The 27,511-nt window shown below is 36.1% G+C and overlaps 2 long non-coding RNA genes across 3 annotated transcripts in view; both read left to right on the top strand.

Annotated features, from left to right (window-relative positions):
* LOC138928930 (uncharacterized) overlaps positions 1-27,511 on the top strand; it is a 1,213,248-nt gene that overhangs the window by 1,046,063 nt on the left and 139,674 nt on the right. The window lies entirely within an intron of this gene.
* Positions 19,692-20,501, top strand: LOC138928923 (uncharacterized). The gene is made up of 3 exons (XR_011445330.1): positions 19,692-19,824; positions 19,882-19,995; positions 20,054-20,501. It is a non-coding gene; the product is annotated as an uncharacterized lncRNA (long non-coding RNA).

The following is a 27,511-nucleotide window of genomic DNA, read 5'->3' as shown; positions in this document are numbered from 1 at the left end:
GCATATTGGTTTTCCCACAGCTCGATGATCCAACAATCAGAGCTCTGATAGTATCAGGTAATAGTAGACTATGTCGTGGTGATGAATTTTTAAATGAGTCATGACCACCCTCTATGTCCCTAATACAAATCTGTTGTTTTTGACGTATTAAATGCATATTCACATGTATAATGTAGTTCATTCACCGAGAAATGCTCATTGATTAAACATTATATAAAATGGGTAAAAGTTTTTATAATTATCGCAGTCAGAATTCAAACTTGAAGCGAGGTAGTGGCATTATTAACAAAATAATTAACACGCTTCCATTTGAAGCACATATTCCTGGTTATAATTTTTGTGGACCTGGTACAAAGTTAAAACAGAGATTGGAGCGCGGAGATCGTGGAATAAATCAATTAGATGAGGCATGTAGAACTCATGATATTGCATATTCACAACACAAGGAGTTAAGTGACCGTCACAAGGCGGATGCAGTTTTAATAAATAATAGGGTCTTCCCACACACCGTCAAAGCGCATCTGGCATCCGTTGAACAAACGGTCCATAAGGTTTCGCCGTTCCGAATTTTCTCAATTGGCCCTGCATCAAAGCGCATCTAAATGTAACGACCGTTTGTTTGGCGATAGTTAGGCGATAGTTTTTCGGTGCAACTCTGAAAATTTGACCAACACTACGAAAGTGTATACACACTTGGCGAGAACAAATGAGATTTGGAATTTAAAATGTGGCGCCAAAGCTACAAGCATGCCCAAAATAGTTGTTGGCGTTTTTTCTGTATATTCTTGCCCCAATATGTCCCCAATTGTTACTATTTAATATAAATCGCCTACCTCTACCTTATTTTGAAGATTTTGGATGCCTATACCACCTATAGACACTCTTCGGGGAATTTGCTCTTTGTTAGAGAAAAATCATTAGAAAAACTGAAATTCCTTGTCATTTAATTCATTTAAATTTAGTGCGGATAAATTCTGACGCAATCTGTGTCTTTTCCTGTTGTACAACAGCCAAAATAGTTGGTAAATGCTCCATTTCAAATTTGCAACTGCCAATTCGACAGTCTTTGTTTACATTTTCATGAGCCACAGCTGATCGATCAGCTGTTCGGATGCAGATGCACTTTGATGCAGCTCTGTGGGAACACGAGTTTCGCATCTGCGAAAAATCCCAAACGTTCCTCACAGATGCGCTGTGTGGGAAGACAGTATAAAGCGTGGGATCGTGTTACTTCAAGGGATAGTAGTTTGGGTGAAAAAACTGCTGCATACTTAGTCACAAATATCATGAAAACTAAAAAGAAATTCGGAATGGGTATGAAAAAGAAGAAGAAGGGAGTGAAGAGGAAGTGTAGGAAAAGGGGAGGAAAGGGTAAGACATTCTCAAATGTTATTCAAACAGGAATGCGAGCATTGAAAAAACAGAAACCATTAGATCTCATGAGTGCTATTAAGGTTGCACGCAAAGCAGTGAGTAAATCAATTGGTCGCAATAAGAAAAAAATAAAAATTCCTCGCATAATTAATGTACCCAAAGTTGGTGGTTTTTTACCACTTTAAAAAAATGGAGAGTATTAGTGTGGGTGAAGGTATGTTTCTGAAACCTTATAGAAATGGGTATGGATTATATCTTAACCCATTTAGAGGAAATCAAAAAAACTAATCAGTAAGCTACCCAAGAAGGCACTTTCAAATTTTGAAATTTTAGATTTTGCTCAAAAATATATTCCTCATTTTCGAGGTGTATTTATGAGAGACTCACTACCGAAATCACCTTGGATTCATGAATCAGGAATTATAAACCTAGGCGATGCCTCTTCAAATGGTACACATTGGGTAGCTTATAATAAAAATAAAAAAAATATACACTACTTTGATAGTTTTGGAAATTTACAACCACCAAAAGAAGTTGTGAAATACTTGGGGAATAATATTAGCTATAACTATGATAGAAAGCAAGCCTTTAACACAAACAATTGTGGACACCTGTCTCTACAATTTTTACTCTATCAACTCATGATTGGTCTACACTCTTCTCTAGTTTTCTCTGAGATCGTTTCAAACCCACCCTATTTTTAACTATTTACCTCATGGTTGGGTGAGATCTTAGAATACTTTCTCTGAGATCGTTCAAACCCACCCTATTTTTAACTATTTACCTCATGGTTGGGAGAGATCTTAGAATACTTTCTCTGAGATCGTTCAAACCCACCCTATTTTTAACTATTTGCTTCATGGTTGGGTGAGATCTTAGAATACTTTCTCTGAGATCGTTTCAAACCCACCCTATTTTTAACTATTTGCTTCATGGTTGGGTGAGATCTTAGAATACTTTCTCTGAGATCGTTTCAAACCCACCCTATGTCTCAACTATGCTCTTCTCTGATTGGTCTGCTCCCGAAATTAAAATGAAAGAATGTCTTCAAAAATTGAGAGGGTTGTTCTACTCTCGACTATAAAATCGGTGTGAAAATGATTTTAACACACAGTCAAAGTTAAAAATCAGACAACAAACAACAACATCTATAAACAGCCTGGAAAAAACAGTTGATTAACTGCTAAAAAACAGGTAAGAACAGCTATTAACTGCATATTAACATCAATTAACTGCCAAAAAAACAGGTAAGAACAGCTATTAACTGCATATTAACAACAATTAAACAACTATTAAACTAGATAATAACAACAATCTGTTTCCATTTATTTTCCATCAATTAGAAAAAAACAAGAATCATCTGCAATATGACCAACCCGGAAATGGTAATGAAAGTTATTAAGGACTTCAATGGAAAGATGGCCAAACCTCTACTCACCAAGAACAAGATGAAAACAAATTGCTTTTACCCGATTATGAATGCTCAACGTAAAAAAACCAGCTATGGAACTTCCCTTGCTCTTGAACTTGAGGAGTATATTTTATACTTATCGGAGCGCTACTCAACCTTAGATGATGCAACAATCAACATTATAAAGGATAACCGTTTTTATATTTTAAACAAGAAAGGAAGCTAACTTCGGCACGCCGAAGTTTGTATACCCTTGTAGATATTATTTCATTACATTTTACCTATACTTATTATGTTTACAGTTTGACAGTTACAGTTTTACATTCCCAGTCTTACATATTGTATACATTTACCGATCGCTTCTATGGCAGCTATATGATTTAGTCGTCCGATTTTCATAAAATTTATACCAAAATTTAGAAATAATATAAAATGGACATATCTGAAAAATGGTGCAAAAATGTTGAAAAACAGCAAAGTTATAATTTTTTTCTAAAAATATATCGAACATTTGTATGGCAGCTATATGATATAGTCGTCCGATCCGGCCCGTTCCGACATATATAGCAGTGAGAGCATATAGAAGACTATATGCAAAGTTTCATTCAGATAGCTTTAAAACTGAGGGACTAGTTTGCGTAGAAACAGACAGACGGACAGATGGACAGACGGACAGTCGGACAGACGGACAGACGGACAGACGGACAGACGGACAGACAGACGGACATGGCTAGATCGACTCGGCTGTTGATGCTGATCAAGAATATATATATATATATGTATATAGGGTCGGAAACGTCTCCTTCACTGCGTTGCAAACTTCTGACTGAAATTATAATACCCTGCAAGGGTATATAAAGGATGATAATCAGGCCTGTTCCAGTTTCCACTCGGAAGTGAATTTGATAACATTTGCGGATTTCCCTTTAACATAAGCGATTTAAGGAAATTTTTTTTAATTTCCCTTAAATTCCCAAACAAAATCAGCTTGTCGCTTTCAACAAAAGAGTTTGCCTTGTCTAAGATTTGCTAAAAGGGGCTGATCAGATTTTGGCCCGCTGTAGTCTCCAACTCATAGATAGTAATGAAGCACTAATTTAATTAATAAAATCGAAGGAATAAGCATTTACGGCTGGAAATAAACATTTTGAAATATTTGTAATTGCAATCAGCTGTTCTGGTCGCAAAATGCTCGAGAGTAGAGTTGCCGAGGGATTAGAAAAAATTCCCTTCGCATAACACTTAGTTCAGTTTGTAGATTAAACTGGCTGGTATTTTAAACAAAAACACTTTTTCATATACTTTACCCTAATAGCAGATCTTTTAATTGTAAAACAACATAAAAGGTAATTGTTTAAAATTTATCTTAAATATATGCCGTTTTTTTGAAACGCTGACAACCCTTAAATGGTCCCTCTCAAATACGACACAGCGGCGGCGGATTTTCAATAATCTTGAAGGTTGGAATCGAACCGATTTTAAGGTGCACCCAGAAAATAATTATTTTTAAATCAAGTAAGTTAGTATTAATTAATTCAATTATGCAATAATGTTCCCAAAACTTCAAGGAATAAAATAGAATTAACATTTGTAATTTTCATAATCGCATTGTATTTTAAAATAATTAATTTCTGATTTTGCGGATTTGAATCCGCCGGCCCAATGGCACACGGAAAGTTTCCGTGCGTTTCTACTGCAAATTAACAGAGACTTAACAGAGGGAAATACGAATCCGTAAGAATTTTTCGGAAGTGAATACTAGAACAGGTCAGGGAAATCCGAATCCGAATAAATTTTGCGGAAGTGGAAACTAGAACAGGCCTGAATAATTTGTACTTGGAATTAAATAAAGTTGTGAAATCATGAAAATTTATACATTTTTAAAACTTTTAAGCTATATATTTGTAATAATAAAAATAAATTTTCTTCAAAAACACAAATAAATTTGTTATAAATATTTAATTACATTTACATTTCTCACAGTATCAAGTGAGTGTCTGAGAAAACTAGAGCAATGAAACGTCAAATCTTAAAACAGTTGACAGAGAGTAGAAATATTTTAAAAAGAAAGTTCAATGAATTAAAACAAATGAAAAATGAGAATGCTTCAAATTTAGAAGAAACTTTTAAGCCAATTACAGCGCCTTTACATGCAATTCTTGCTGATAATAAGAAATTTAAAAATTCCAATGATGGTAATGTACCTGAGAAAAAATCATTGGTAAAGAAAGAGGAGGAGCATCATGTCGCGAGAAAACAGTATGTGAGCGAAAAAGAAAGCGAAGATGAATTTTTTTCACAAGATTCTGAAAGATATTCTGATTCTGATTCAAATGAAGAAGAAGAAGAAGAAGATGAAGAAAAAGAAGAAGAAGATCAAGAAAATGTGAATAAAGAAAAAGGGGTGGAATACGATCTCAACATTAGTCATTTAAAGAAACAAAAGCATCTAGATAATAGTTATGGACCTCGAAAAGAAAATAATATATTGATGTTAGGTAATAGTGCACTTAAAATTCAAAAAAATAAAATGGAATTGGAGAGTGAAAACTCATGGACCTTAACACAGGGTCTATACTCACTAATTTTTCATAACGCACCTCGTGACTATACTAAAGATGATTTAAAAATATATAAACAAATTTTAATTGAGACAAGTGCTCACAAAAGAAACTATGAACCCGACGGACAATTAAAAGGAAATCGCTCGAAGAAATATTCATCAATTATTAGACCTCTTATGACATCAGCTGTCTCACCCACTCGAAAATATACTGGGTCAGCATATATGAAGCTTCAACGAACGAAACCTAGGTATATTTATTGGAACAATGTAAGCGAGCTTGTAGAGAGGTTACAGCTTTTAATGAGTTCAAAAGCTGCTGGACATAATGGACATTCTAATGAGATTTTATCGATAATAGAAGAACTGCGAGAAGAAAAAATAATATATTAATAAAATAGAAGACACTTTATAATTTTTAATTAATATTAAAATTTCAATTGACAAGTTTGGTCATTTTTCGAATGATAGAGAATTTTCCTCACTTTTCAAAAGGGAGCTTGAAAGTCTCACGGGTGTTTATCTTGATACTGATGGCCATATAAATGTACAGAGAAAAAGAATAAAAAACTCTTCACAACCAATAAATGGTAATGACTTAGTCATTAAACTATATGTAGACAAGAAAATTGACGATGTTAAATTGCTACAAATGGAATCGATTGACAAATCATTTGAGAATCGAAATAAAAGAGTATCAGAGTTGGAGAGTAAAGCAATAAAAATGATTACACAATTAGAACATATAGATATCTTGATGAACAACATAATTAATCAAATTGAAAATATTAATAGTTTTATAAACTCAAAAAACCCACCACCACCAAATCTTCCTACGCAACAGGTGGAAATAGAAGGAACTTTGCTTAAAAAAAGCCCATTCGCACACCGTGAAAGAGATCCGAAAACTGATTTAGTTGAAAGTTAAATATACCATTCCTTCAGCTTTTATATTTATAATAATAATGACACTCGATAAGTTTGGATGTTTTTTAATTGAGAGAGAGTACTCAAGGGAGATTAAAAAGGGGGTAATCAAATTTCAAAGCTTACTCACTGACTCTGATGGTAATTTAAATCTTCAGAGAAAAAGATTTAAAAATTGTTTACCTCCCATCTATGAAAATGATGTAGTAACAAAGAATTATGTTGATGATGAAACAAGAAAAGTATTAACAAATATATCTACTGTAATTTCCAATCAACCACAGAAACAGTCAATTTTTAAAGTAAAACCCCGAATAAATCATGTTGAGAGCAAAGTGAATGAAATTTCTTCAAAAATTGATTATCTAAAGAAAAATCTTCGTGAGATAATAATGCAAATTGATGAAATAGAAAATAGTATTTTCAGCTATATAATTCACCCGCAATCAATATTAAAAAGTGAAACAATATCTAAGGAGCGAACACCATTCATCCCGAATAAAATTAAAATATGAGTAAGCGAGATATTGTGAATGAATTACATCGCCCCACATTAAAAAACTTCCCACGACGTCGAGTGATAGTAAAAGGAATTAATGATTTGTGGCAAGCTGATTTAGTTGAGATGAGGCCTTATGCCACTGTCAATAAAGGCTATAAATATTTATTGACAGTTGTGGATTGTTTTTCTAAGTTCGCGTGGGGAGAGGCGGTGAAATCAAAAAATGCAATAGATGTCACCAAAGCTATGTTAAACATTTTAAAGTCTGGTCGAGGGACACCCAAGAATTTACAAACAGATAATGGAAATGAGTTCTATAATAAACAATTTCAAGAATTAATGACGCGATTTAAAATTCATCATTACTCAACTTTTAGCGTTCTTAAAGCATCGATCGTGGAACGTTTTAATAGAACATTAAAAGAACTTATGTGGCGTGAGTTTAGTTTCAATGGAAAATATACATGGATTCAAATGTATAAAAACTTAATTGATATTTACAACAACAGGAAGCATAGAACAATAAAAATGAAACCAATTGACGTCAATGCGTCTAATGAGAAACAACTTTTATCAACGGTCTACAATCACCGAAAAGTATTTTTAAATAAGAAAAATTTACGGGAAGGGGAATTTGTACGCATAAGTAAATATAAACATGTATTCACAAAGGGGTACATAGCGGGCTGGACCACGGAAATTTTTTGAATACGACATGTTAACAACACATTCCCCACCACTTATTTACTTGAAGATCTGAAGGGGACCCCTATAGAAGGCGGTTTCTATGCCCAAGAAATAAAAAAGAATTTGTTCCCCCACACTTATCTCGTCGAGAAGATTTTGAAGCGGAAGGGGGATCGTGTGCTTGTGCGCTGGCTAGGCTTTCCAAAGACAGAAGATAGCTGGGTCCATAAAAACGAAATTCTATAATTAATGCGTGACGGATAGTGCGTGGAGGGCGATGTGCGTTGAGGGCGATGTGCGTGGAGGGCGATGTGGTATATACTCTGTGTGTATATGTGTGTGGTATGCGGCTGATAGCGCGTGGTGAGCAGTGCCTTCTATATACAAACCGAAGAAAAATCTTGATAATTGTTTGTATGTGCATGTGAATGTCTATGTTTTGTTTAATTTCTCTGCTCGTTCTCAATGTGAAAAGGGCGAATGAATTTTCGGTCCAGATCAGTTCCCAACTATTCTTACATTGGAAAACATCACGATGTCTTTCAACGCGGTCGTGATCTTCGTTTTCGCGACTATTTGGTGTGGCGTGAAGACTGCTCCGGTTAAATATGTACTAGCTAATTTAACAAACTCAACTTCATGGAATTCATCAAATGAAGTTGAGTTTTTAATGAATTTACCGAACTCAAACAAAATAATGAGGATAGAATTTAATTTTGAAATTTTGGAAGATACCGAAATTTACAAAAACATATCCTCAACTATTATTAATGATAAAAATGAGAAATTAATTGAAAGTGAAAGTGAAAGTGAAAGTGAGAGTGAGAATATGGTGCCTTCACTGCTGCGAATTTCGTCAACCCCGCCTTCATCACCCTCACGAATTTTCATCGAGGACGGAGGAGCAATATCGACTTCAACGCTGGAAACAACCCTCATTAATGGGGGTAATGATGATGATGATGATGATGATGTAGCAACAACAACAATGACAAATAAACCTGCACCCTCACCAATTTTGAATGAGGATAGAGAAGTTGATACAACCCTCATTAGTGAGGGTGATGGAACAACAACAACAACAACAAATAAACCTGCACCCTCTCCAATTTTCAATGATGATGACAATGATGATGGAACAACAACAACAACAACAAATAAACCTGCACCCTCACCAATTTTATTCGAGAATGGAGAAGAACAATCGACGACGACGACGACGACGACGTTGGAACCAATTTTACCTTCTACTACCGGAAACGAATCAAATACAACTTTTGTGATGACCAGGGAAAGGCTATTACTCAATAGTTCAACATTTGAAGCAGAAACATCAACTTCAGCTGTTACTTCAACTTCTACAACTACAGCGAATACTATGGCGGATGATAGTTCTTCATTTAAGATCATGTTGGGGATACCCGATAATGATAAGGATAATGTAAGTCGCATACCAGTGAAGAGAAACACGACGCGTAGGTTAAAAAATAGTTCAACTATGAATAGCACAGGTATAGCCATAACTAAAAAAAAATTAATAGAAAACTTTAAGCAAAAATTAATAGCCCAGGAGAAAAAAATAGGTGGTCATTTCGATTTAGGTCACAGAGGGGCTAATAGATATTTTATTATTTCATATTCAAATGGCAAGGTGGGTATTAAATGTCACTATAGATCTAGATTAGCTCACACCTCAAATACTGACAATAAAAAATAAATCATATTCCTCCATCAACACTTAGAATAAATTGTTTTGAATTTGCTGAGGCGTTAACACAAGAGGCTCTTGTTAATGAGAGAAAGAAAGACAAGAAAATTAGAACACAGATTTCGAGCGAGGCAGATCATCAAATTGCAACAGAAAACATGTATCAGGATATTAACGATGGCTATTTAAGTGATAAACCACAAGTGCGGGAAATTAGAAATGATGAGGCAGAGCAAATAAATGCAATATATTTAAAAAAGAGGAATATAGCAGATAGACTGTTAGATGATTATTTAAATAGAAAAGAAACCCAGATTTCGAACGATGAGATAAAGGTTAAAAACATTGATGAGTTCCAATCAATACTTAATGATGAAATTTCATAGGTAAAAAGTTATTTCTCTTCCAGAATATAAAATTTAGTGAAGGTTATGACTGGGAGAAAAACAAGATTCAAAATGATACAAATAATAAAAAAGGTGAGTAAACTAAATTTATGTTTATTTTCAATTTTGAAATATTATACTAATTTTTTTCTTTTCTTTTATTTTCTTCTCTTTTTATTTTTCTATAGATAGGGGAAATGATATGAATGAAAAAGGTGAGTGAACTAAATTTGTATTTATATATTTTTCATTTTTTTTTTTTTTGTATATAGTTGAATATTTCATAATTATTTTTTATTTAATTTTGTTTACAGATAAGGCTTTGGAAAATAATCTAATCAGTGAAGAAGGGATTTTTTATGTAGACGCAGATGAAGAAGAAGAAGCAGGACGGCTATATGAAAATGAACTTATTTATATGGAAGGCGGGGTTGAAAATTATAAACAAATCTTACCTTTAAATATAGACCAAGAAGATGAAAACCCCCTCCCCCCTCCATTTGTTGATGTTGATGATACAAACCAAAACGAAAATGATGTAATTTTAATGGAGGGAGGATTAACTAATTACACCCAAATTGTGAAATCTAATATACTAGATCCAAAAGAAGAATTTCCCACCAATAATGAAATGAATCAAGTTATTTAAAAAATTTTTTTGAAATTTATATTGTTTCTGTATTTAAAAATAAAATTTTTTTTTTTTTTCTAAAATTGTTATTATTACTAACTTTTTTAAATTGATTAAGAAAATATACAATTGTTCTTAAAAATATAATGAATATATAAATAAAACTAATAATTTTTATTGTTCAAAAAATTAATATTGTTAAAAAATACACATTTGTTCTTAGAATTAAGTTTTTACATGTTTCACAAAGTTTTCTTAAATAAAATTGTACTTGTTTATTATAATATAATATCTAAATACTTTTTATTTAAAATCATCAGATTTTCTTATTATAAATAGCTCTTGTTCTAATTCCTTGACTTCCAATTTAAATTGGTCTTCCTCTCTTTTTTGTAAATATTCTTCTAATTTTTTTTGTTCTAAATTACTCCTATTTGTACAATTTTCAATTTTTTTTTATTTTCTCATTCCATTCGAAAATACTTACATCTAATTCAGCTATTTTACATTCTAAATCTTTTTCTTCTATTTTATAATGCCCATGCCATAGTACCCATTTTATTAGAATCTATAATTCTTTTATCATCTTTACTATAATTTTATTACACCTAATAGTAGATACTACATGACTTGAAGATCGTATCATTGCCATTGACCCTATCACAGACTCTTCAGAAAGCAAACACTTTTTATAATCTTAAAAGTGACACCTTTTGATTTTTGTATTGTTTTTCCAATCTTCCAATCTAAATTGCTCTTCTTCTCTTTTTCGTAAATATTCTTCTAATTTTTTTTGTTCTCCTATTTGTACAATTTTCAATTTTTTTATTTTTTCATTCCATTCGAAAATACTTACTTACATCTAATTCAGCTATTTTACATTCTAAATCTTTTTCTTCTATTTTATAATGCCCATGCCATAGTACCCATTTTATTAGAATCTATAATTCTTTTATCATCTTTACTATAATTTTATTACACCTAATAGTAGATACTACATGATTTGATGATCGAATCATTGCCATTGACCCTATCACAGACTCCTCAGAAAGCAAACACTTTTTATAATCATGAAAGTCTATTTTCTCTATCGCGCTTCGTTTGACACCTTTTGATTTTTTTATTGTTTTTTCAGCGCTACCATCACCATCACTAAATTTATATGAATACATTTTCGAGCGTAAACCAACAAACTCGAGCATGGGTTTCCCATTGAGTTCATCTTTGAAAAACCCTAACTTTTTTTTATTGGTTTTAGGAAAATTATACGTTTCTGCAATTTTATCTGGAAATTCAGATGTATCAAAATATGACTCTATATCATTTCTAATATCATTATAGAAGTCATCAGTTTTGATGGTATATATAAATGAATCTGTATCCATATAATTCAATTGTATGTTTTCATTAAATTTTGGTTTCATATAATTATAATGAAAATCATACATCTTCCATTTTGAAATTTCTAAAATTGAAAAACCTAAATATAATGGTTTATTATTTAAAACATTTAATTTGTTCATTTGAAATGCATAAAAATGATCCGTAAATTTTTTCAGACTATGGAAGTTAGATTTGGAAATCAGTGAACGGGCACAATCTCTTTTACGACCAGGAGAATCATTTGGAGTTGCACTTTCCCATTCTGAAATTAATTTAATATTAACGCGTTTATCAACGTTCTCCATGGTCTTTCCAAATATCGCATTGTTTGATAATTTATAAAAATCTTTATCAAATGGAGTTTTAGCATTTGTACGATGAAAATTATTAAGATCAATATATTTCTTCAACCAAGGTTTTTGGAAGAAGCGAAGACCTCTATGAATTTTTTTTAATTGTAACCCACATTCTAAGCACTGTTTCAAATTTCTATAGTGGATTATATATTTATTTTTATCTTTAAGATCTGCAATTAATTTTTTTACTTTAGATGATGGTGTTGGTAGCTGATTACTACAACAAAATGGTAAGTCATTATGAGTCTCATGCAAGCTAAACGGATAATCTAAATCTACCTCGAGCATGTAGCCATATTCAGAATCATCTGGGTGCTCTAATATATTTATATTATCAAGGGTTTCCCTTGATACCCATTCAAATCCTCCATATGGCAAAGGTTGGGACATGGCCCATCCATACAAATTGTTGGCATCAATATATGATAAATATTGGGATTCTTTTTTATCGTCATAAGAATCCAAATATTTATGATTAGCTTTTGAATATCGATTTACGCATTGCACGAGACCACCACGAATGCCCGATTGTAGAAATTTTAATTGATCTATATCTGTTAACAGTTCTAGCTCAATTTCGGTATATTTTAGCATGGCCTCCCATGATAAACCAGGTAAGGTGTAAAAATGCGCAGGGTCTAATGAATGAATTTTCATGCAGATATTTCGAAAGTTTTCAAAAACATCTGTCATTAACAAGACATCTGTTTTCAAATACAATTCCAAATAATCTTTTAAATTTTGACATGAAAATTTATCCCAAACCCTCTGTGCATGAGTGTAATTTTCTTCCGAACAATTAGTTTCTGTTAGGGAGCTATAGAATGCTTCTCGAGGAGGTAAAGAAGGTTCTGATAGCCTCCCAACTGAATCTAAATATTCATAAGGAAATACACCCTTACGCCTCATCAAAGAAAATTCTTCCTGATTTTCAAAGAAGGTTTTCGTTGTTACTAATTGATCATCATCTAGGTTTGATGCAAGTGTGTCTAAGGCGGACGACATGAAGCGGAAAGAATCAAGGAAGCGAATCTGAAAACTTCCCCCATCATCAGTAGTTATAGTTTTTGAGAGGGAAATATAGTGCTCCTTATTTGATGGAATAACACTCATTTCTCCAGGTATGAGAGCCAATTCTTTCACGAATAAATGACAATCATACCTGGAGAAATTATGGAAAAAAACTGGGATGAAATCTGGGACTTGATATTTTAAATTGCATGCATTATGTGCAGCACCTCTGAATTTACCAGTAAAATGGCAATGATCCCTCACCCTATCTAATAAAAGGGGACTATGGCAGATATGGCATTTATCAGTTTTTTGGAATTCTTCTTCCTCATCCACAGACATTTGGATGGGAACTTCTTTTGAAATATTATTTAAATAAATACATTTTAAATTTGTAATGAGTGAATGCACAAAATTTTGCCCTGCTTCTAAGGTCGTTTCAATTACAATCTTACTTAGACTATCATCATACGCACACTTAATATAATATGCATATGCTATAGGCACATGTGTATTTATTTTAAATAGTTTTTGACTAATAGCCTTCTCATCAGGCTGCAGTATAGCTTCAAAGTCAGCATATACTGAAAATGGCACCTTAACCTCCTTATGAACATTCGTGTAGCGGAGGGTGGCGTTCTTCGGATTGGGCAGTCTGGAAACTATTTTGCTACACACTTCAGAATGACGTTTGGCGGCTTCCTTAGTTAAGGAATAATTCAGGCATCTATTGCAGAACCACTGCTTTCTTTTCCCTTTTCCCGTCTGAGAGGCAACCAAACTAAAACAATGAATAATAAAAAAGAAGCTATTAGCTAAAATCCCCCTAACGTTTAACTATATATAAGGTGAATAGAAAATTAAAAAAAAAAAAAAATAATAAAATAAAATAAAACTAAAAATAAAATAATAAAATAATAAAAAAAAAAAAAAAATATATATATATATATATATATATATATATATATATATATATTTATAATAAAATAATAAAAATAGGAAAATAATAAAAATAATAAATAAGACTCACCCTGAAAGATTTCTTATCCATGTGTAGTGCGCTTTATTTCCCTCCTCCAAAAGCAGCATATTTATGTGGCGGGGTTTCATCTCAGGTGGGTAAAAAATGGGGCCATAAATTAATCCATCATCATATCCAAAAACAGATACGCTCAGCTCCAGGTTTTTTTTCATAAAATCCGTGATATGTCGGGGGTTGAGAGGGAACTCCAATCCACTGAAATCCAATTGGTATCCGTTTTGGAGGGTGATAACATCATCTTCAATGTTAACCCTATACCCGCTGCATCTACTCCGTTTGGTTGATTTGTTCATGATTGCCGCAATTATCGTCCACTTGAAACAAAACTCATCATTCAAGTTTCTTACATTCACAATGGATGCTTTATGTTCCAGTGCCTTGGGTAGCTCGATAAATGACGATCCTCTTATTGGTGAATATTGGTTCACGTTCATCTCAAGCCGAGCGATGCGGACCAATGTCCATCCACTATCCCTCTCTTGGAACTCATCCATTTTCCCAATTATTTTCTCGGTGTGCTCCTCATATTCATTGTTAATGTCTGAGTGCATGGAGAGAATTGTCATTTTCGATTGAAATGACTTCATCTCCATACACTCCTCTTCATCTTTTAATAGCTTATACAAACCGAAAAGTTCAAAATTAACTTTTACGGATGCATAGCTTTCCAAAATTGTTGCTAGATGAGGCAGAAATGCGTCTCCTGCCTCTCGTAGAAATGATGCCGGGAATATCACTCCTGCCTGCGTATTCTCGAACAGGTAGTGAAGGATCCTCCCTCGAAATCCATCTGCTACTTTTTTGACCCGGGAATCCACGGGTTCAATAGCATTCATTTTATGCTTCTCCGTTCGCACATGCTGATTCCATTCAGCAGAGGAATTTGTGGGCATATTGCACTTTTCGCAGAATCGATACATTTTGGTTCTTGTTTTTTTTTTTTATTCACTTGATCGATTTTTTTTTTGAATAGCACGGCACAGCACTATTTACAAACAGTTTTAATAATTTCTTAAATTTTCCTTTTGTTTGTTTTTATTATTTTATTTTTTTGATTTGGTTAATAGCACAGCACAGCACTATTTACAAACAGTTTTAATAATTTCTTAAATTTTCCTTTTGTTTGTTTGTTTTTATTATTTTATTTTTTTGATTTGGTTAATAGCACAGCACAGCACTATTTACAAACAGTTTAAATATTTTTTTTTAATTTTCCTTTTGTTTGTTTGTTTTTTAATTTATTTATTTTTATTATTTTTTTTTCTGATTTCAATAGCACAACACAGAACTATTTACATTATTCAGTTCACTTTCACTTTGCTTTTTTTCAGTTTCTTTTTTTTTTTTGTTATATATTTTTTAAACACTTGGTCGAGTTTTCACTTTACAAAAAATGTATTATTGGAGACCGAGAGAAATTTTCGAGACGAAGAAAAATGTTTTTTTAAACTAAAACCATTTCCCGAAATGCACTTTCCAAGATGACTCTTTGGGGGTTTAGAAAGTACCCCATTTCCTTATTTCTATGAATGTGCGTGAGAAAGTCTTAAGGGGGTATGTTTAAATTCTTATGTGTTCTTCAAATTTCTCTTTTTGTTCACATCCCTTTTCTATTAGAAAGGTTAGCTCCCCGAAATTATGCTAATTTAAGGTAACATCCACATATGTTACACATAGGATGGTGGGGTTGAAACACTTAAGATCCTCCACCCTTACACACAACTCTTTGTTATAAAAGGTGTGGGAAAGTCTTAAGAATATTTAGGATACATTTTTTGTTTCCTAGAAAATGTGTCTTTTAGTTCACATGCCCTCTCTATTAATTCAAACATCTGCGATCATCCACCCTCACATGCACTCAACTCTTTCTTTCATGCGGTGTGGGAAAGTCTTGAAGATATTTTGGGATATATTCAAATTTCTTCGATTCCTTTCACATGCTTTCTTTATTAATTTAAACGTTTACGATCGCCCACCCTTTCCCACGGAATACCTTCTCACTATTAAGGGGGTGATATTCATATACACACATCTATAACCTTCTATATCATCATCTACTCTCCACTTATGTCATACATATACTCATCCTATATGCACATAACTAGAAAATACCTTCAAATTATACAACAAAATATATCATTACATGTTTAGCCAAGTTAATTGAATCTACTTTCCACCAATTAAAACACACAAGCAGGCCTGGGTAGACACGAGCCACACACACGATCTTACAAATTCATAGATCAACAGGTAAGCAACAACCCTCGCTGTTCATACCTAGAAATTTCTTGGCACAAGCTACACACAAGCATGAGAACATTTCCCATCCACCACCACCACACGAGTCGGCCAGGTACAAACCGTTCAGGCACAAGCCAGACGATCTCACAAATTCATAGATCAACAGGTAAGCAAGTCTCACAACAACCCTCGCTCTTCATACCTAGAAATTTCATGGCACAAGCATGAGAACTCACCCCATCTACCACCACACGATCTCACAAATTCTCACGCATGACAACAGAAACAAAACCGTTACAAGGTATTACACGTTTAGACAAGTTAAATAACTGGGGTGACTTACACACACACCTGCTATCCTAATTGAATCACATTAACACAAGCCGGATACGCACAATAACTAACCCTAATAAATTCTTACGCATTATGCCTCATCCCTCCCTCCTTCACAAATTCTCACAAATTCCTTATGTCTCATCCCTCCCTCCTTCACAAAATCCCACAAATTCCCATGCTTGAACACACACACCTTATCCCTTTAACCCCTCCCAATCAGTTTCTCACGCTTAACAACACACAAAACTGCACATGATCATGCATGCATAAAATAATGAGGGGGAGAATCTTACCCTAAACCCCTTTCCCCTAATAATTAATTGATTTTTTATGCTAATTAGGACACCTGCGCACCCCTCGCGCGCAGTCATGCGTGACTAATGACCCTCCGCACCCCTCGTGCGCAGTCATGCGTGACTAATGACTACCAAACTGGCCAAGGACCCGCAATACTCTTCTACTTCTCATTTATGATGACTGCTTGGTTCTGGTGATGGTATTTCGTGTGAAAGTGCCTCAGAATTAAATATCTTTCGGAAGGAGGATTGGACGACCTCTCGACTGTGGTAAATATGAGGCCTCATCTATTCGACCCGATAGATGTAAGAGCCGTCTATTTCAATGTATGGCGACAGTTCCTAAATTCGGCTTTGCTTGGTAATAATAATAATCTGTTGATTCCGTAGGGTCCCGATTTTCTCAGGAAAGGCCTCTTGTTGCACCATCCGACACATCTCAATTTCGGCGTCAGCTAACTCTTGGACAGTTAAAAGTCCTTTCTTGTCCGAACGCTTAAGCCATAATCCTTTGGCCCTCATTACCCAACCAATTACCCGCTTGAGGTTGCTGTAAGAAGAAAATCGTTTAAACTTTATTACCGGTATAAATACCTGGCATCTCAACACTGCACTATGGGGTGGCATTTAATCATTTCTTAAAAGTGCTTTAATTTAAAAAAAATCAGTTTGATTGATTAGGCCTCATACTCAAAATGTTAATACCTTACAGCATATGTTAGCAAAAGAGCTGCAAAATCAGCTGTTGCATCCGAAAGCACGTCTGCTAAGTGTGCAATTTTAACGAAATGATCTTTGAAGTTAAACTATTCGTGTAAGGCACCATTTGTAAAGCAAAAAACTATTGGACACTTATTTGTAACAAACACACTCACCGAGCGTTGTCCACCTCAACACGCTCTGTCTACTTTTTCTGCTCGGCAGGCTCAGGGAAATGGGCGTGGGTTTTGTGTTGAAATGAACAAGGGTGCTACATAACTAATATTGTAGACAGAGATACTCTAGCTGTGGATATGGTAAACAATACGAATCAGACGAAGGAAGTGTACCTACTGAAGATGAGGCTCCGATGTTATTGGATTCAATCTTAACCCTCCCAACCTGTGAAGTCCATTCGGGCTCCACCCTTTTACAACCAATGCTCTACATCCCCTTAGGTGCCCAACAAGATATTAAATTAATTCATTTTCAAAGTCATATAATTGCAGGCTGAGATAATATTGAAACACATTTTCCTAAATCTAATCCTTAAACCTAAGTTTACGTTATTTACGTTACGAGACCTCTTATTGAGTCAGTTTGTTTTTATGTCAAATGAAAGGAAATAAATTCAAGATAAGAGAGAACGCTTTTGATTTTTACTTTACATTAAAATATATTAGAAGTCTTGGCGAAATTATAAGTATGGGTTCAGTTTTATTTGGTTGTTTTGCGGCTAGGCCGTACTCACGCTTTCTCCATCAACGTCAACAACCACGTTTTCAGTTCCCTTTCGATGCTCTATTTCGAAGGTATAACCTTGAAGTTTGATAGCCCATCTTGCCAATCTACCACTGAGATCTGATTAATTCATTAGCCATTTAAGACTTGAGTGATCGGTGATTACTTTGAAACTGTAACCTTCAATGTACATCCTGAGTTTCTTTATTGCCAGAACTACGGCCATGAATTCGAGTTCAGTAACTGTATAGTTACGTTGAGCTTTATTAAGCTTCTTGGACATGTAAGCTATAGGGCGTTCACAACCAGATTCATCACATTGAGCTAGAACTGCACCCACACCATGTAGTGAAGCATCGCACTGCAAATAAAAGGTTTGTCAAAATTCGCATTCGACCTTCATCGAGTGCAGACGTGCTTACGGACGATCGCTACGCGGGGTTTATTCTCGAAGTGTTTTTTCATGGTGAAAAAGTAAATTCGGAACTCTAAACTACGTACTGTCAGCTAGACCAAGCCCTACAGTGCGTATGACATACGGACACTAGTGCGTGAGACGTGTTTTTGAGCTGCAAAGTTCATTTATATGGTGCCATGCGTAACAAGCTCAAAATTATGAGCGGCGATCAAAAGAATGAGCGTAGAACCTCTGTAAACCAAAGAAACGGCTGTTTCACTTACTTCTCAACTCGCGATATCGAAGCAGAAAAAACGTCTACAAAGCCCAACCCGGCTCTACTGACCGCCGACGGCACGAGAGCGCGCTCTTGCTCACCCGCCCTACTCATTCTAGCTCCTACATCTTGGAGCTCCCAATGGCACACCCCACCATCACCGGCTTCGATGGAAGACGCACCAACAACAAGCAGAGCTGCAAGTTCTGCAAACGTAGCAAAAGCAACAGCAACAACTAAATCAACGACCAATATTGCGAAATCGGTGCCAACGGCCGCATCGCCAAATTCAATGGTAACAAAAACCGTGAACTCCGATAAGCAATAAGCGGTTCCGGCCATACAGACTGACATGCATCGCTACATCCAAATTAAGCGTAAGCTTAGCCCACATAACACGGTTGGTAACAAGCCTAAGATCAACCGTGTCACCAAAAGCTACGACCCAAACAACTCTAACAAATTTTCTCCGCTAGCAGCTGATGAGAATAACCAAGCAGAGCCGGAGCATGTAATGGGCAGCATTGGACAAAAAGGTTAACGTTGTAAAATTCAAAAGATTTGACATACGCGCCTTACGATAGTCATATCGTATGCTCCAGCCCTAGTCGATCACAATCAGCTGTGCGAAATTGACAGTTGACAGCACGAATTAATCGATTAAGCATCATTTCCGACACGATCAAAACATCCGCCTTCTTCCTTTTTCACTGCAACGCCGAACGCTACAGAAGTGTCGATCTGTGAGCGGAATTAATACACAAGTGCCACGTGTCCCTTTTGCCAATTTAATACAAGGCATCGGCCGTTGCATCCGACCAGTTAACCATCCGCCAGTGTCGCGCACCGGTTTTGGGTAATTATTTTGAGACTTCAAGCCATTTGCACTTGCATTAATATTGGTTTCCTATAGAGACAGCGCAATACGGCGTGCCTTCTCGGCTTGCACGCCTACATACAGGCGAAGGAACCTTCTGGAGCTCCACGCTCAAGCGTACCGCAGTTTACTCTGCATCATCCTCTGTCGGTAAATAGTTTTCTTATATGACTGAAAGCTCTCTCCGTAACCACGGTTGTTTTTCTAGTCGAACCTTCCTATAAGGGCAAGCGGAATATTGCCAAGGGTGAAGCGAAAACCTTTGCGACCCTGCCCGCGAATCTGCTCGGTGGCCAGGAGCCCCGATTACGTCATCGGCGTGGGATTACTTATTTTTCCTTTCCGCGCTTCGCCAGCTGCGGCAGAGGAAGGGAGACGACAAACGTTGTGGCCAGGGACCACAATTTTCGGCCAGCGCGTGACGAAGGCGTAGGATCGGAGTAAACTCCTCCAGAAATAAACAAAACCGGCATTAGATCCGGAGTGCAGATTTAGTTAGGTTTTATGCAACTGTAAAAGTTTCGGATTTTTTAATCAGATTTCGGTCGCATCTGGCTCGTTTGAGCCTCGGAAAACTGTAGTATGTATCTAGAGTGCATGCGCTAGCTAAGCGAACGCGATTGCGTAAACTTGACCTAGGTTCATGTGCCCTAAAAACCCGCACAACCAAACATAAAGAACGCGATAAGCAGGGTCGATCAAACGAATCATTTATGTTGCATTAAATTAACAATCATTTAAACACACGCTAACAGCTCGTCATCCACGTCATCGTGAAGGCCTTCAACGAGGATCGGATGGGGTAAGTGATCCAAAAATGGATATATATATATAAACACCAATTTAATGTGACATGATATGATCATCCAAGCCAACCGCTGCTACCGTGAAGAGCCGTAAGCTCTGTTCGTTATTCTTTTCTGTTTGTTTGTTTTGGGCTGCAAGATTCTGGACACTTCTAATTGCGTATAAATGCTCCTCTAGCCGCGCTCTTATTGAGTATATAATGATCATTACCAAATCTTAATTCTCGGTATGCGTTTGTTTTGCTATATTCTTGGCTAGTGTATGCATTGCAGATCTCTATTGCTACCAGCACCAACGTAATTATGAAGATTAAATATTTGAATTATGAATAGGAACGCGTAGTTATATTCTGCTTTTCGCTAACTTTATCAAAAAATATATAAATAAAATACAAGTAAATTAGAAACTAAGCATTAAGTCATCGTTGAAAAACATTTGTAGTCGCAATGAAAGCATCAATGAATCGCAACTGAATTGTTTAAATTAAAAAATGAAAAGAAGCAAATTAATTAAAACGAACATTCGAAATTATTCTGTCATTAATCAGAATTTCTTTAAGTCACTTTTCTATTGAAATTATTTAAATAAATAATGCAGTATGTCATATCGAATCAGTAATATCATGATGGAGTAGATGCACTCATCTCGTGACCTGGGGATTTAAATGTTTTGATCAGCTACAATATGGGGTCTTTGCTAACAGTTAAAGTACAAAGGCATTGGTAGGGTGGGTAGCGACTCCGTGTGTGTCAAACAACAGCTAAGACGCCACGAACAGATCCTGGTGCTAGACATATTCCCTTTTCCTCATTATTGTCGTCCTGTGAGTTGGAGATTTTCTCTGATTTTCTTTTGTAGGCAGTTAGCCTGAATATTTCAGCCATGATCAGATGGCTTATTAGTTTCAGATAGGGACTCTATAAATAATTCTTCGTGTAATGTCGGAAGCAGTAACAGCAATAACCCCCCCATCCCGGAAGAGCTAGAAGCAACAAGAGGGTCCCGTTCCGCTGTAACACTGCTGCCTGATTTAGTTAACTTACACTGTAGATAGTTGTGATCAATTTTTCTTCAGTGTAGGCAACCATTACATAAGTATTTGGCGCCCAAACGTGGGGCCGCGATAATTGAATCCTACATAACGAGAGATTTCAGTTATTTAAGCCCAAATGTCTAGGAGGTACTTTATTTTTTTGTTCGGATATCGAATTATTTGCGTGCGCTGAGTAAGATCGACCAATAAAAGTAAAGCAACCGAACTCCCTAGATAGATAGCTCGTTTGTTTTCGAATGATAAATTATTAAGAGTGGTCTGCAGTACATATTATAACTATAGTTTATACTTTCTGGATATCGTAGGTTTGCAAGTGTGAACTCTGACGACCGAAGTATCGCTATCGGTTTTTGAGCTGTAGAGTAGCTTCATTTTCTATCATCAGAGGAGTGAGAAAATGGTTTATCGGTTAGTTGTTTGCAAAGTTGGATTGACTGGAATACATAGGGTATGCGTAAGTGTATATATGTCCGTTAGTTGCGATTAGTAAATATCTGAAAATCAAGTATCATTCCAATTAGAGGAAATAGCCCGAACATATATTAAAAAAAAAAAAAATAAATAAACAAATAAAAATACCAAAATAAATTATGTCGGAACCAGGTTAACTACGATCAGATCATTCATATCCCCAAAGATAGGTCAAAACGAGATAAATAAAATATAACGAGAGATTATTACAAAATAAACACAAATTTGTAGAACCTAAACAAAAACATTATGCCACTTCATCATACTCCTGATAAAACGTTCGCTCCAATGGCTAACCAAGATGTTTGTTTATTGTGCGAAGAGCCAATGGTGGATACACAGCCTTGTGCGATGACACCTTGTAAGCATGTATTCCATAAATCTTGTGTTGAGAGTAAGTTTTATCCGGATAAAGAGAATGAATGTCCTTCTTGTTTTACAAAAGTTCTGTTGAAGGATGTTAAAGTAGTTATGGGAAACTTCTCTCCAGAGCTGAGAAACGATCCACCAGGAACGACTGCGAATAAACGTCCAAATACTCGTTCAGTGGCTAGACAATTAGAACTTGTAGAAAATCCCCCAACAGAGGCAGAAGTTTTTTCGCAGCAACCAGAGTTAATACCTAACGTGGCAGCTGTCGATAGTAATAGAGGTGCAAGGGGTAATAACACTAATATGGAGAGAGGAGGTGCAATACGAAGAGGTGCACGAAGAGGCAGACTGCCTAGACGATTTAATCGGAGTGACGATAATCTAAACGAAGATAATTGGTCGCAACCGGACATTGAAGTTTTAGTTCGAGAAACTGTAAGGCAAATGATGCAAACATTAACAGTGAGAAACAATCAGGAAAATCGACAACAAGAAAGAACACCCACGGTTAACCAAAGTCTCATTTCTCATAATTCATCCATTCTAGCAACGAATAAGGTCGCAGATATTATTCAGAAGTGGGGTGTGCGTTTCGAAGGGACATCTGAGGGTTTGTCGGTGGAAGAATTTTTATATCGAGTACAAGTATTAACGCGAGAACATCTGAATAATGATTTTGATTCGCTTGTTCGAAATGTGCATCAGCTGTTAGTAGGCAAGGCTAGTTCTTGGTTTTGGCGAATGCATAAACAGACCGAGAACCTGAACTGGCAACAGTTTCCAACCGCGCTGCGTGCCCAATATAAAGAAAGTCGATCTATGACCGAGCTACGCGAACAAATTCGTGCTCGTAAACAAAAACCTGGCGAATTGTTTGATACCTTTTACGAATCCATTTGCAAACTAATGGATAAATTGTCAGTGCATTTTGAAGAAAACGAATTAATTGAATTAGTTCAGGGAAATTTGCTCACGGATATGAAAGATAGGTTGCTTTTTGAAGATATCTATTCTATGGAACACTTACGAAAGTTGGTCCAAAAGAGAGAAAGGTTTCTGCAGGATGCTGCCAAAACAATCCGTACTCAAGCAAAACCCAAAGAGACCAACTATCGAGTTTACGCTGTCGATGAAGACTCAAAGACAGAGACAGAGATCGATGAACTAGACAAGGATATTTCGGCTTTGAGAGCGCCCTCGAAAATTATTTGCTGGAACTGTACCAAGGCGGGTCATATATTTGAGGATTGTTTAGCAGAACGTCGCATATTTTGCTACGGATGTGGCAAGCCGGAAGTCTATAAACCCAATTGTCTGAACTGTAAGAATCGTTCGGAAAACCGAAAGGCGGGGGCATCCCAGAACAATCGGATGTCCCAGTCCCACTCATAGCTTCATACCCAGACGTAGACAAAGACTTAGACAACTCCTTAGGTCAAAGGTTGGAGGATGAGACAAAAATGAAAATAGTTGATCTTCAATCCAAAATATTAGATAAGTCAAATACCACGCAAGAGTCAGTGGATTTGAAAACAGCATTTCGGCCGTATGAAGACAGGCTTCGAAATTATTATTTAGTACGAGATAGAACCTTTAATGAAAAAACAAAGCCACGAAAACGGAATACAAAACGATTGAAAAATTATTATAGCAATTTAAAAAGTAAGCAACGTAATGTAGTATCGACCATTTTTCAAAACATCTCAGACAGACGAAGTTATGCAAATGTTTCCTTTCTGAATTTTACAGAATGGGGTTTGCTTGATACAGGAGCAAATGTTAGCTGTATAGGAGCAGATTTAGCTTTGCAGGATTTCAGTTGTTTTCCCGGATATAAAGCCATCGTATCGCAAGTTAAAACTGCGGATGCCAAGGCCCATAAGGTTTTCGGAATTTTGAAAGTTAAAATGAAATATAAAGATAATGAAAATGTAATGGAATTATACAGTATTCCAACCATAGCTCAGAGACTTATATTAGGAATTGATTTCTGGAGAACTTTTGCATTAGCGCCGAGTATAGTTGGTGCAATCGAGAGCCCTTCAGTAACTCAAATTGTCCAGGATTCCTATCCGCTCAACGAGAGGCAACTACAAAAGTTAGAAGCGGTGAAGGAATTGTTTCCAAATTTTACGAAACAAGGCTTAGGGCGTACTTCCTTACTAAAGCATCACATTGACGTGGGATTGGCCACGCCAGTGAAACAGAGACACTACCCTGTCAGTCCAGCCGTCGAAAAAGTCCTTTATGCGGAAATCGATCGGATGCTAGAGCTTGGGGTAATAGAACCCTCTAACAGCTCTTGGAGCTCACCAATTCGTATGGTAATTAAGCCAAATAAAGTCCGACTTTGTTTAGATGCGCGGAAATTAAACGAAGCAACGAAAAAAGATGCGTACCCCTTACAAAGCATTGATGGGATCTTCTCTCGCTTACCAAAGGCTAATATTATTAGTAAATTGGATCTAAAGGATGCCTATTGGCAGATTCAGTTAACGGATGAAGCAAAACCACTCACGGCTTTCACAGTGCCAGGTCGAGCTCTCTTTCAATTTGTTGTAATGCCATTCGGCTTATGTAACGCTCCATCAACTATGTGTCGACTAATGGACGATCTAATTCCTACAGATCTCCGTCACTGTGTGTTTGGATATTTAGACGATTTATGCATAGTGACCGAAGACTTTGAATCTCATTTGTCTGTCCTGATTCGAATTGCAGAGCAATTCCGTAAGGCAAACTTAACGCTGAATGTCAGCAAGAGTCATTTCTGTGTGACCAAAGTTAATTATTTGGGATACATTATTGGCGAAGGAGGTATCTCCACAGACCCAGCCAAGATCTCCTGTATCCTGAACTGGCCTCCACCTCGTAATATCAAACAAGTCAGAGGATTTTTAGGTGTATGTGGTTGGTATCGTCGTTTTATTTCAAATTTTGCTGAATTAACTTTTCCCATCACCGAACTGTTGTCAAAAAGTAAGACGTTTAAATGGTCTGCTGAAGCTCAGGAAGCGATGAATGCGTTAAAACAGAAACTTACCTCTGCTCCTGTACTACATAATCCTGACTTTTCGCAGAAATTCTTTCTTCACTGCGATGCTAGCGACTTTGGCATTGGAGCAGTCTTAGTACAATTATCTGAAGCAGGAGATGAAAGGCCTATAGCTTTTATGTCAAAGAAACTTTCCAAGTCACAGCGTAATTATAGTGTTACAGAGCGTGAATGCTTGGCTGTAATATTGTCAATAGAAAAATTCCGTTGCTATTTAGAGTTGCAAGAATTTGAGGTGGTAACTGATCATTCCAGTCTGCTATGGCTGATGAGACAACAAAATGTATCAGGTCGTCTTGCCAGATGGATTTTTCGGTTACAAGGATTTAAATTCACCATATCTCATAGAAAAGGTAAGGATCATATCGTACCAGATGCCTTATCGAGGATTTGTGAGGAACACATTGAGAGTTTAGAGTTTGTTGGACCCGAAATCGATTTAGATTCTGATGCTTTTACGGAACAAAGTTATGAAGAACTTCGAAAGCGAGTAGAAGAGAATGTTGATAAGTTTCCGGATTTACGAGTCCATGGGAAATTCGTTTACATACGGACGGACCATCCATCGGGAAATACAGAGCAGGAAGCGGATAGTTGGAAGCTCTGGGTGCCTGAAAAGCTGCGAAGTGCTGCAATTTGGCAGGCTCATGATAGTGTCGTGTCAGCCCATGGAGGGATACACAAAACTATTGAGAGACTACGACGTAATCTTTTTTGGCCAGGATTGTCAAAAGAGGTTCGAAATTATGTAAATGAGTGTGCAATGTGTAAACAGACAAAAGCACCAAATAAAATATTACGACCACCCATGGGTGAGCAGAGTGTATCAATCAGACCCTTTCAACGATTGTACGTTGATATACTCGGACCTTATCCTCGTAGTAAAAGAGGTTATACTGGATTGCTGATTGTACTTGACCATTTTAGCCGATATCATTGGCTCTGTCCGCTTAAAAAGTTCACTACGGCCGCCATTAATAACTTCTTGTGCGAGCGAATTTTTTGTGAGTTTGGAGTACCAGAGACAATAATTAGTGATAATGGATCCCAGTTTAAGGCAAAAGAATTCGAGGCCATGATAACCAAATGGGGTATTCGTCATATTTGTACAGCTCTTTATTCACCGCAAAGTAATGCGGCCGAAAGAGTCAATCGTTCTTTATTGGCAGCTATACGATCATATCTTCAAGAAGATCAAACAGAATGGGATGTAAATTTGACAAGTATCTCGTCTGCTCTTCGATCTGCATTACATCAGTCTTTAGGTTGTTCTCCTTATAAAGCTCTCTTTGGCTTTAATATGATTAATCATGGATCTGATTATAAGCTATTGAAACAATTATCGTTATTAGAAGAATCGACTCGATTGGATAGAGTAGACCAATTAGCTTTAATTCGCGAAGAAATCAAAAAGAATAGTCGTAAAGCATATGAAACTAATGTGAAACAATACAATTTAAGAGCTAATCATATTGTATTTAAAGAAGGTCAAGAAGTCTTTAAGCGAAACTTTCATTTAAGTAATTTTAGTCAGAATTACAATAAGAAGTTAGGACACCAATTTTCTAAGTGTCGAATTAAGAAGAAATTAGGTAGTTCGTTTTATCTATTGGAAACGTTAGCAGGAAAGGAGATAGGAACCTACCACGCAAAGGATATACGAAGCTGATTCCAGCTAATCGTGTCAGCGATTACTTGCCAGATTATCTGTGGTTGTAATGGGCAGCATTGGACAAAAAGGTTAACGTTGTAAAATTCAAAAGATTTGACATACGCGCCTTACGATAGTCATATCGTATGCTCCAGCCCTAGTCGATCACAATCAGCTGTGCGAAATTGACAGTTGACAGCACGAATTAATCGATTAAGCATCATTTCCGACACGATCAAAACATCCGCCTTCTTCC

Source organism: Drosophila kikkawai, chromosome 3R (assembly GCF_030179895.1).
Source record: "Drosophila kikkawai strain 14028-0561.14 chromosome 3R, DkikHiC1v2, whole genome shotgun sequence".
Lineage (NCBI taxonomy): Eukaryota > Metazoa > Arthropoda > Insecta > Diptera > Drosophilidae > Drosophila > Drosophila kikkawai.
The sequence above is the reverse complement of the archived record's forward strand: the minus strand, read 5'-3'. Positions and strand labels throughout refer to the sequence as shown.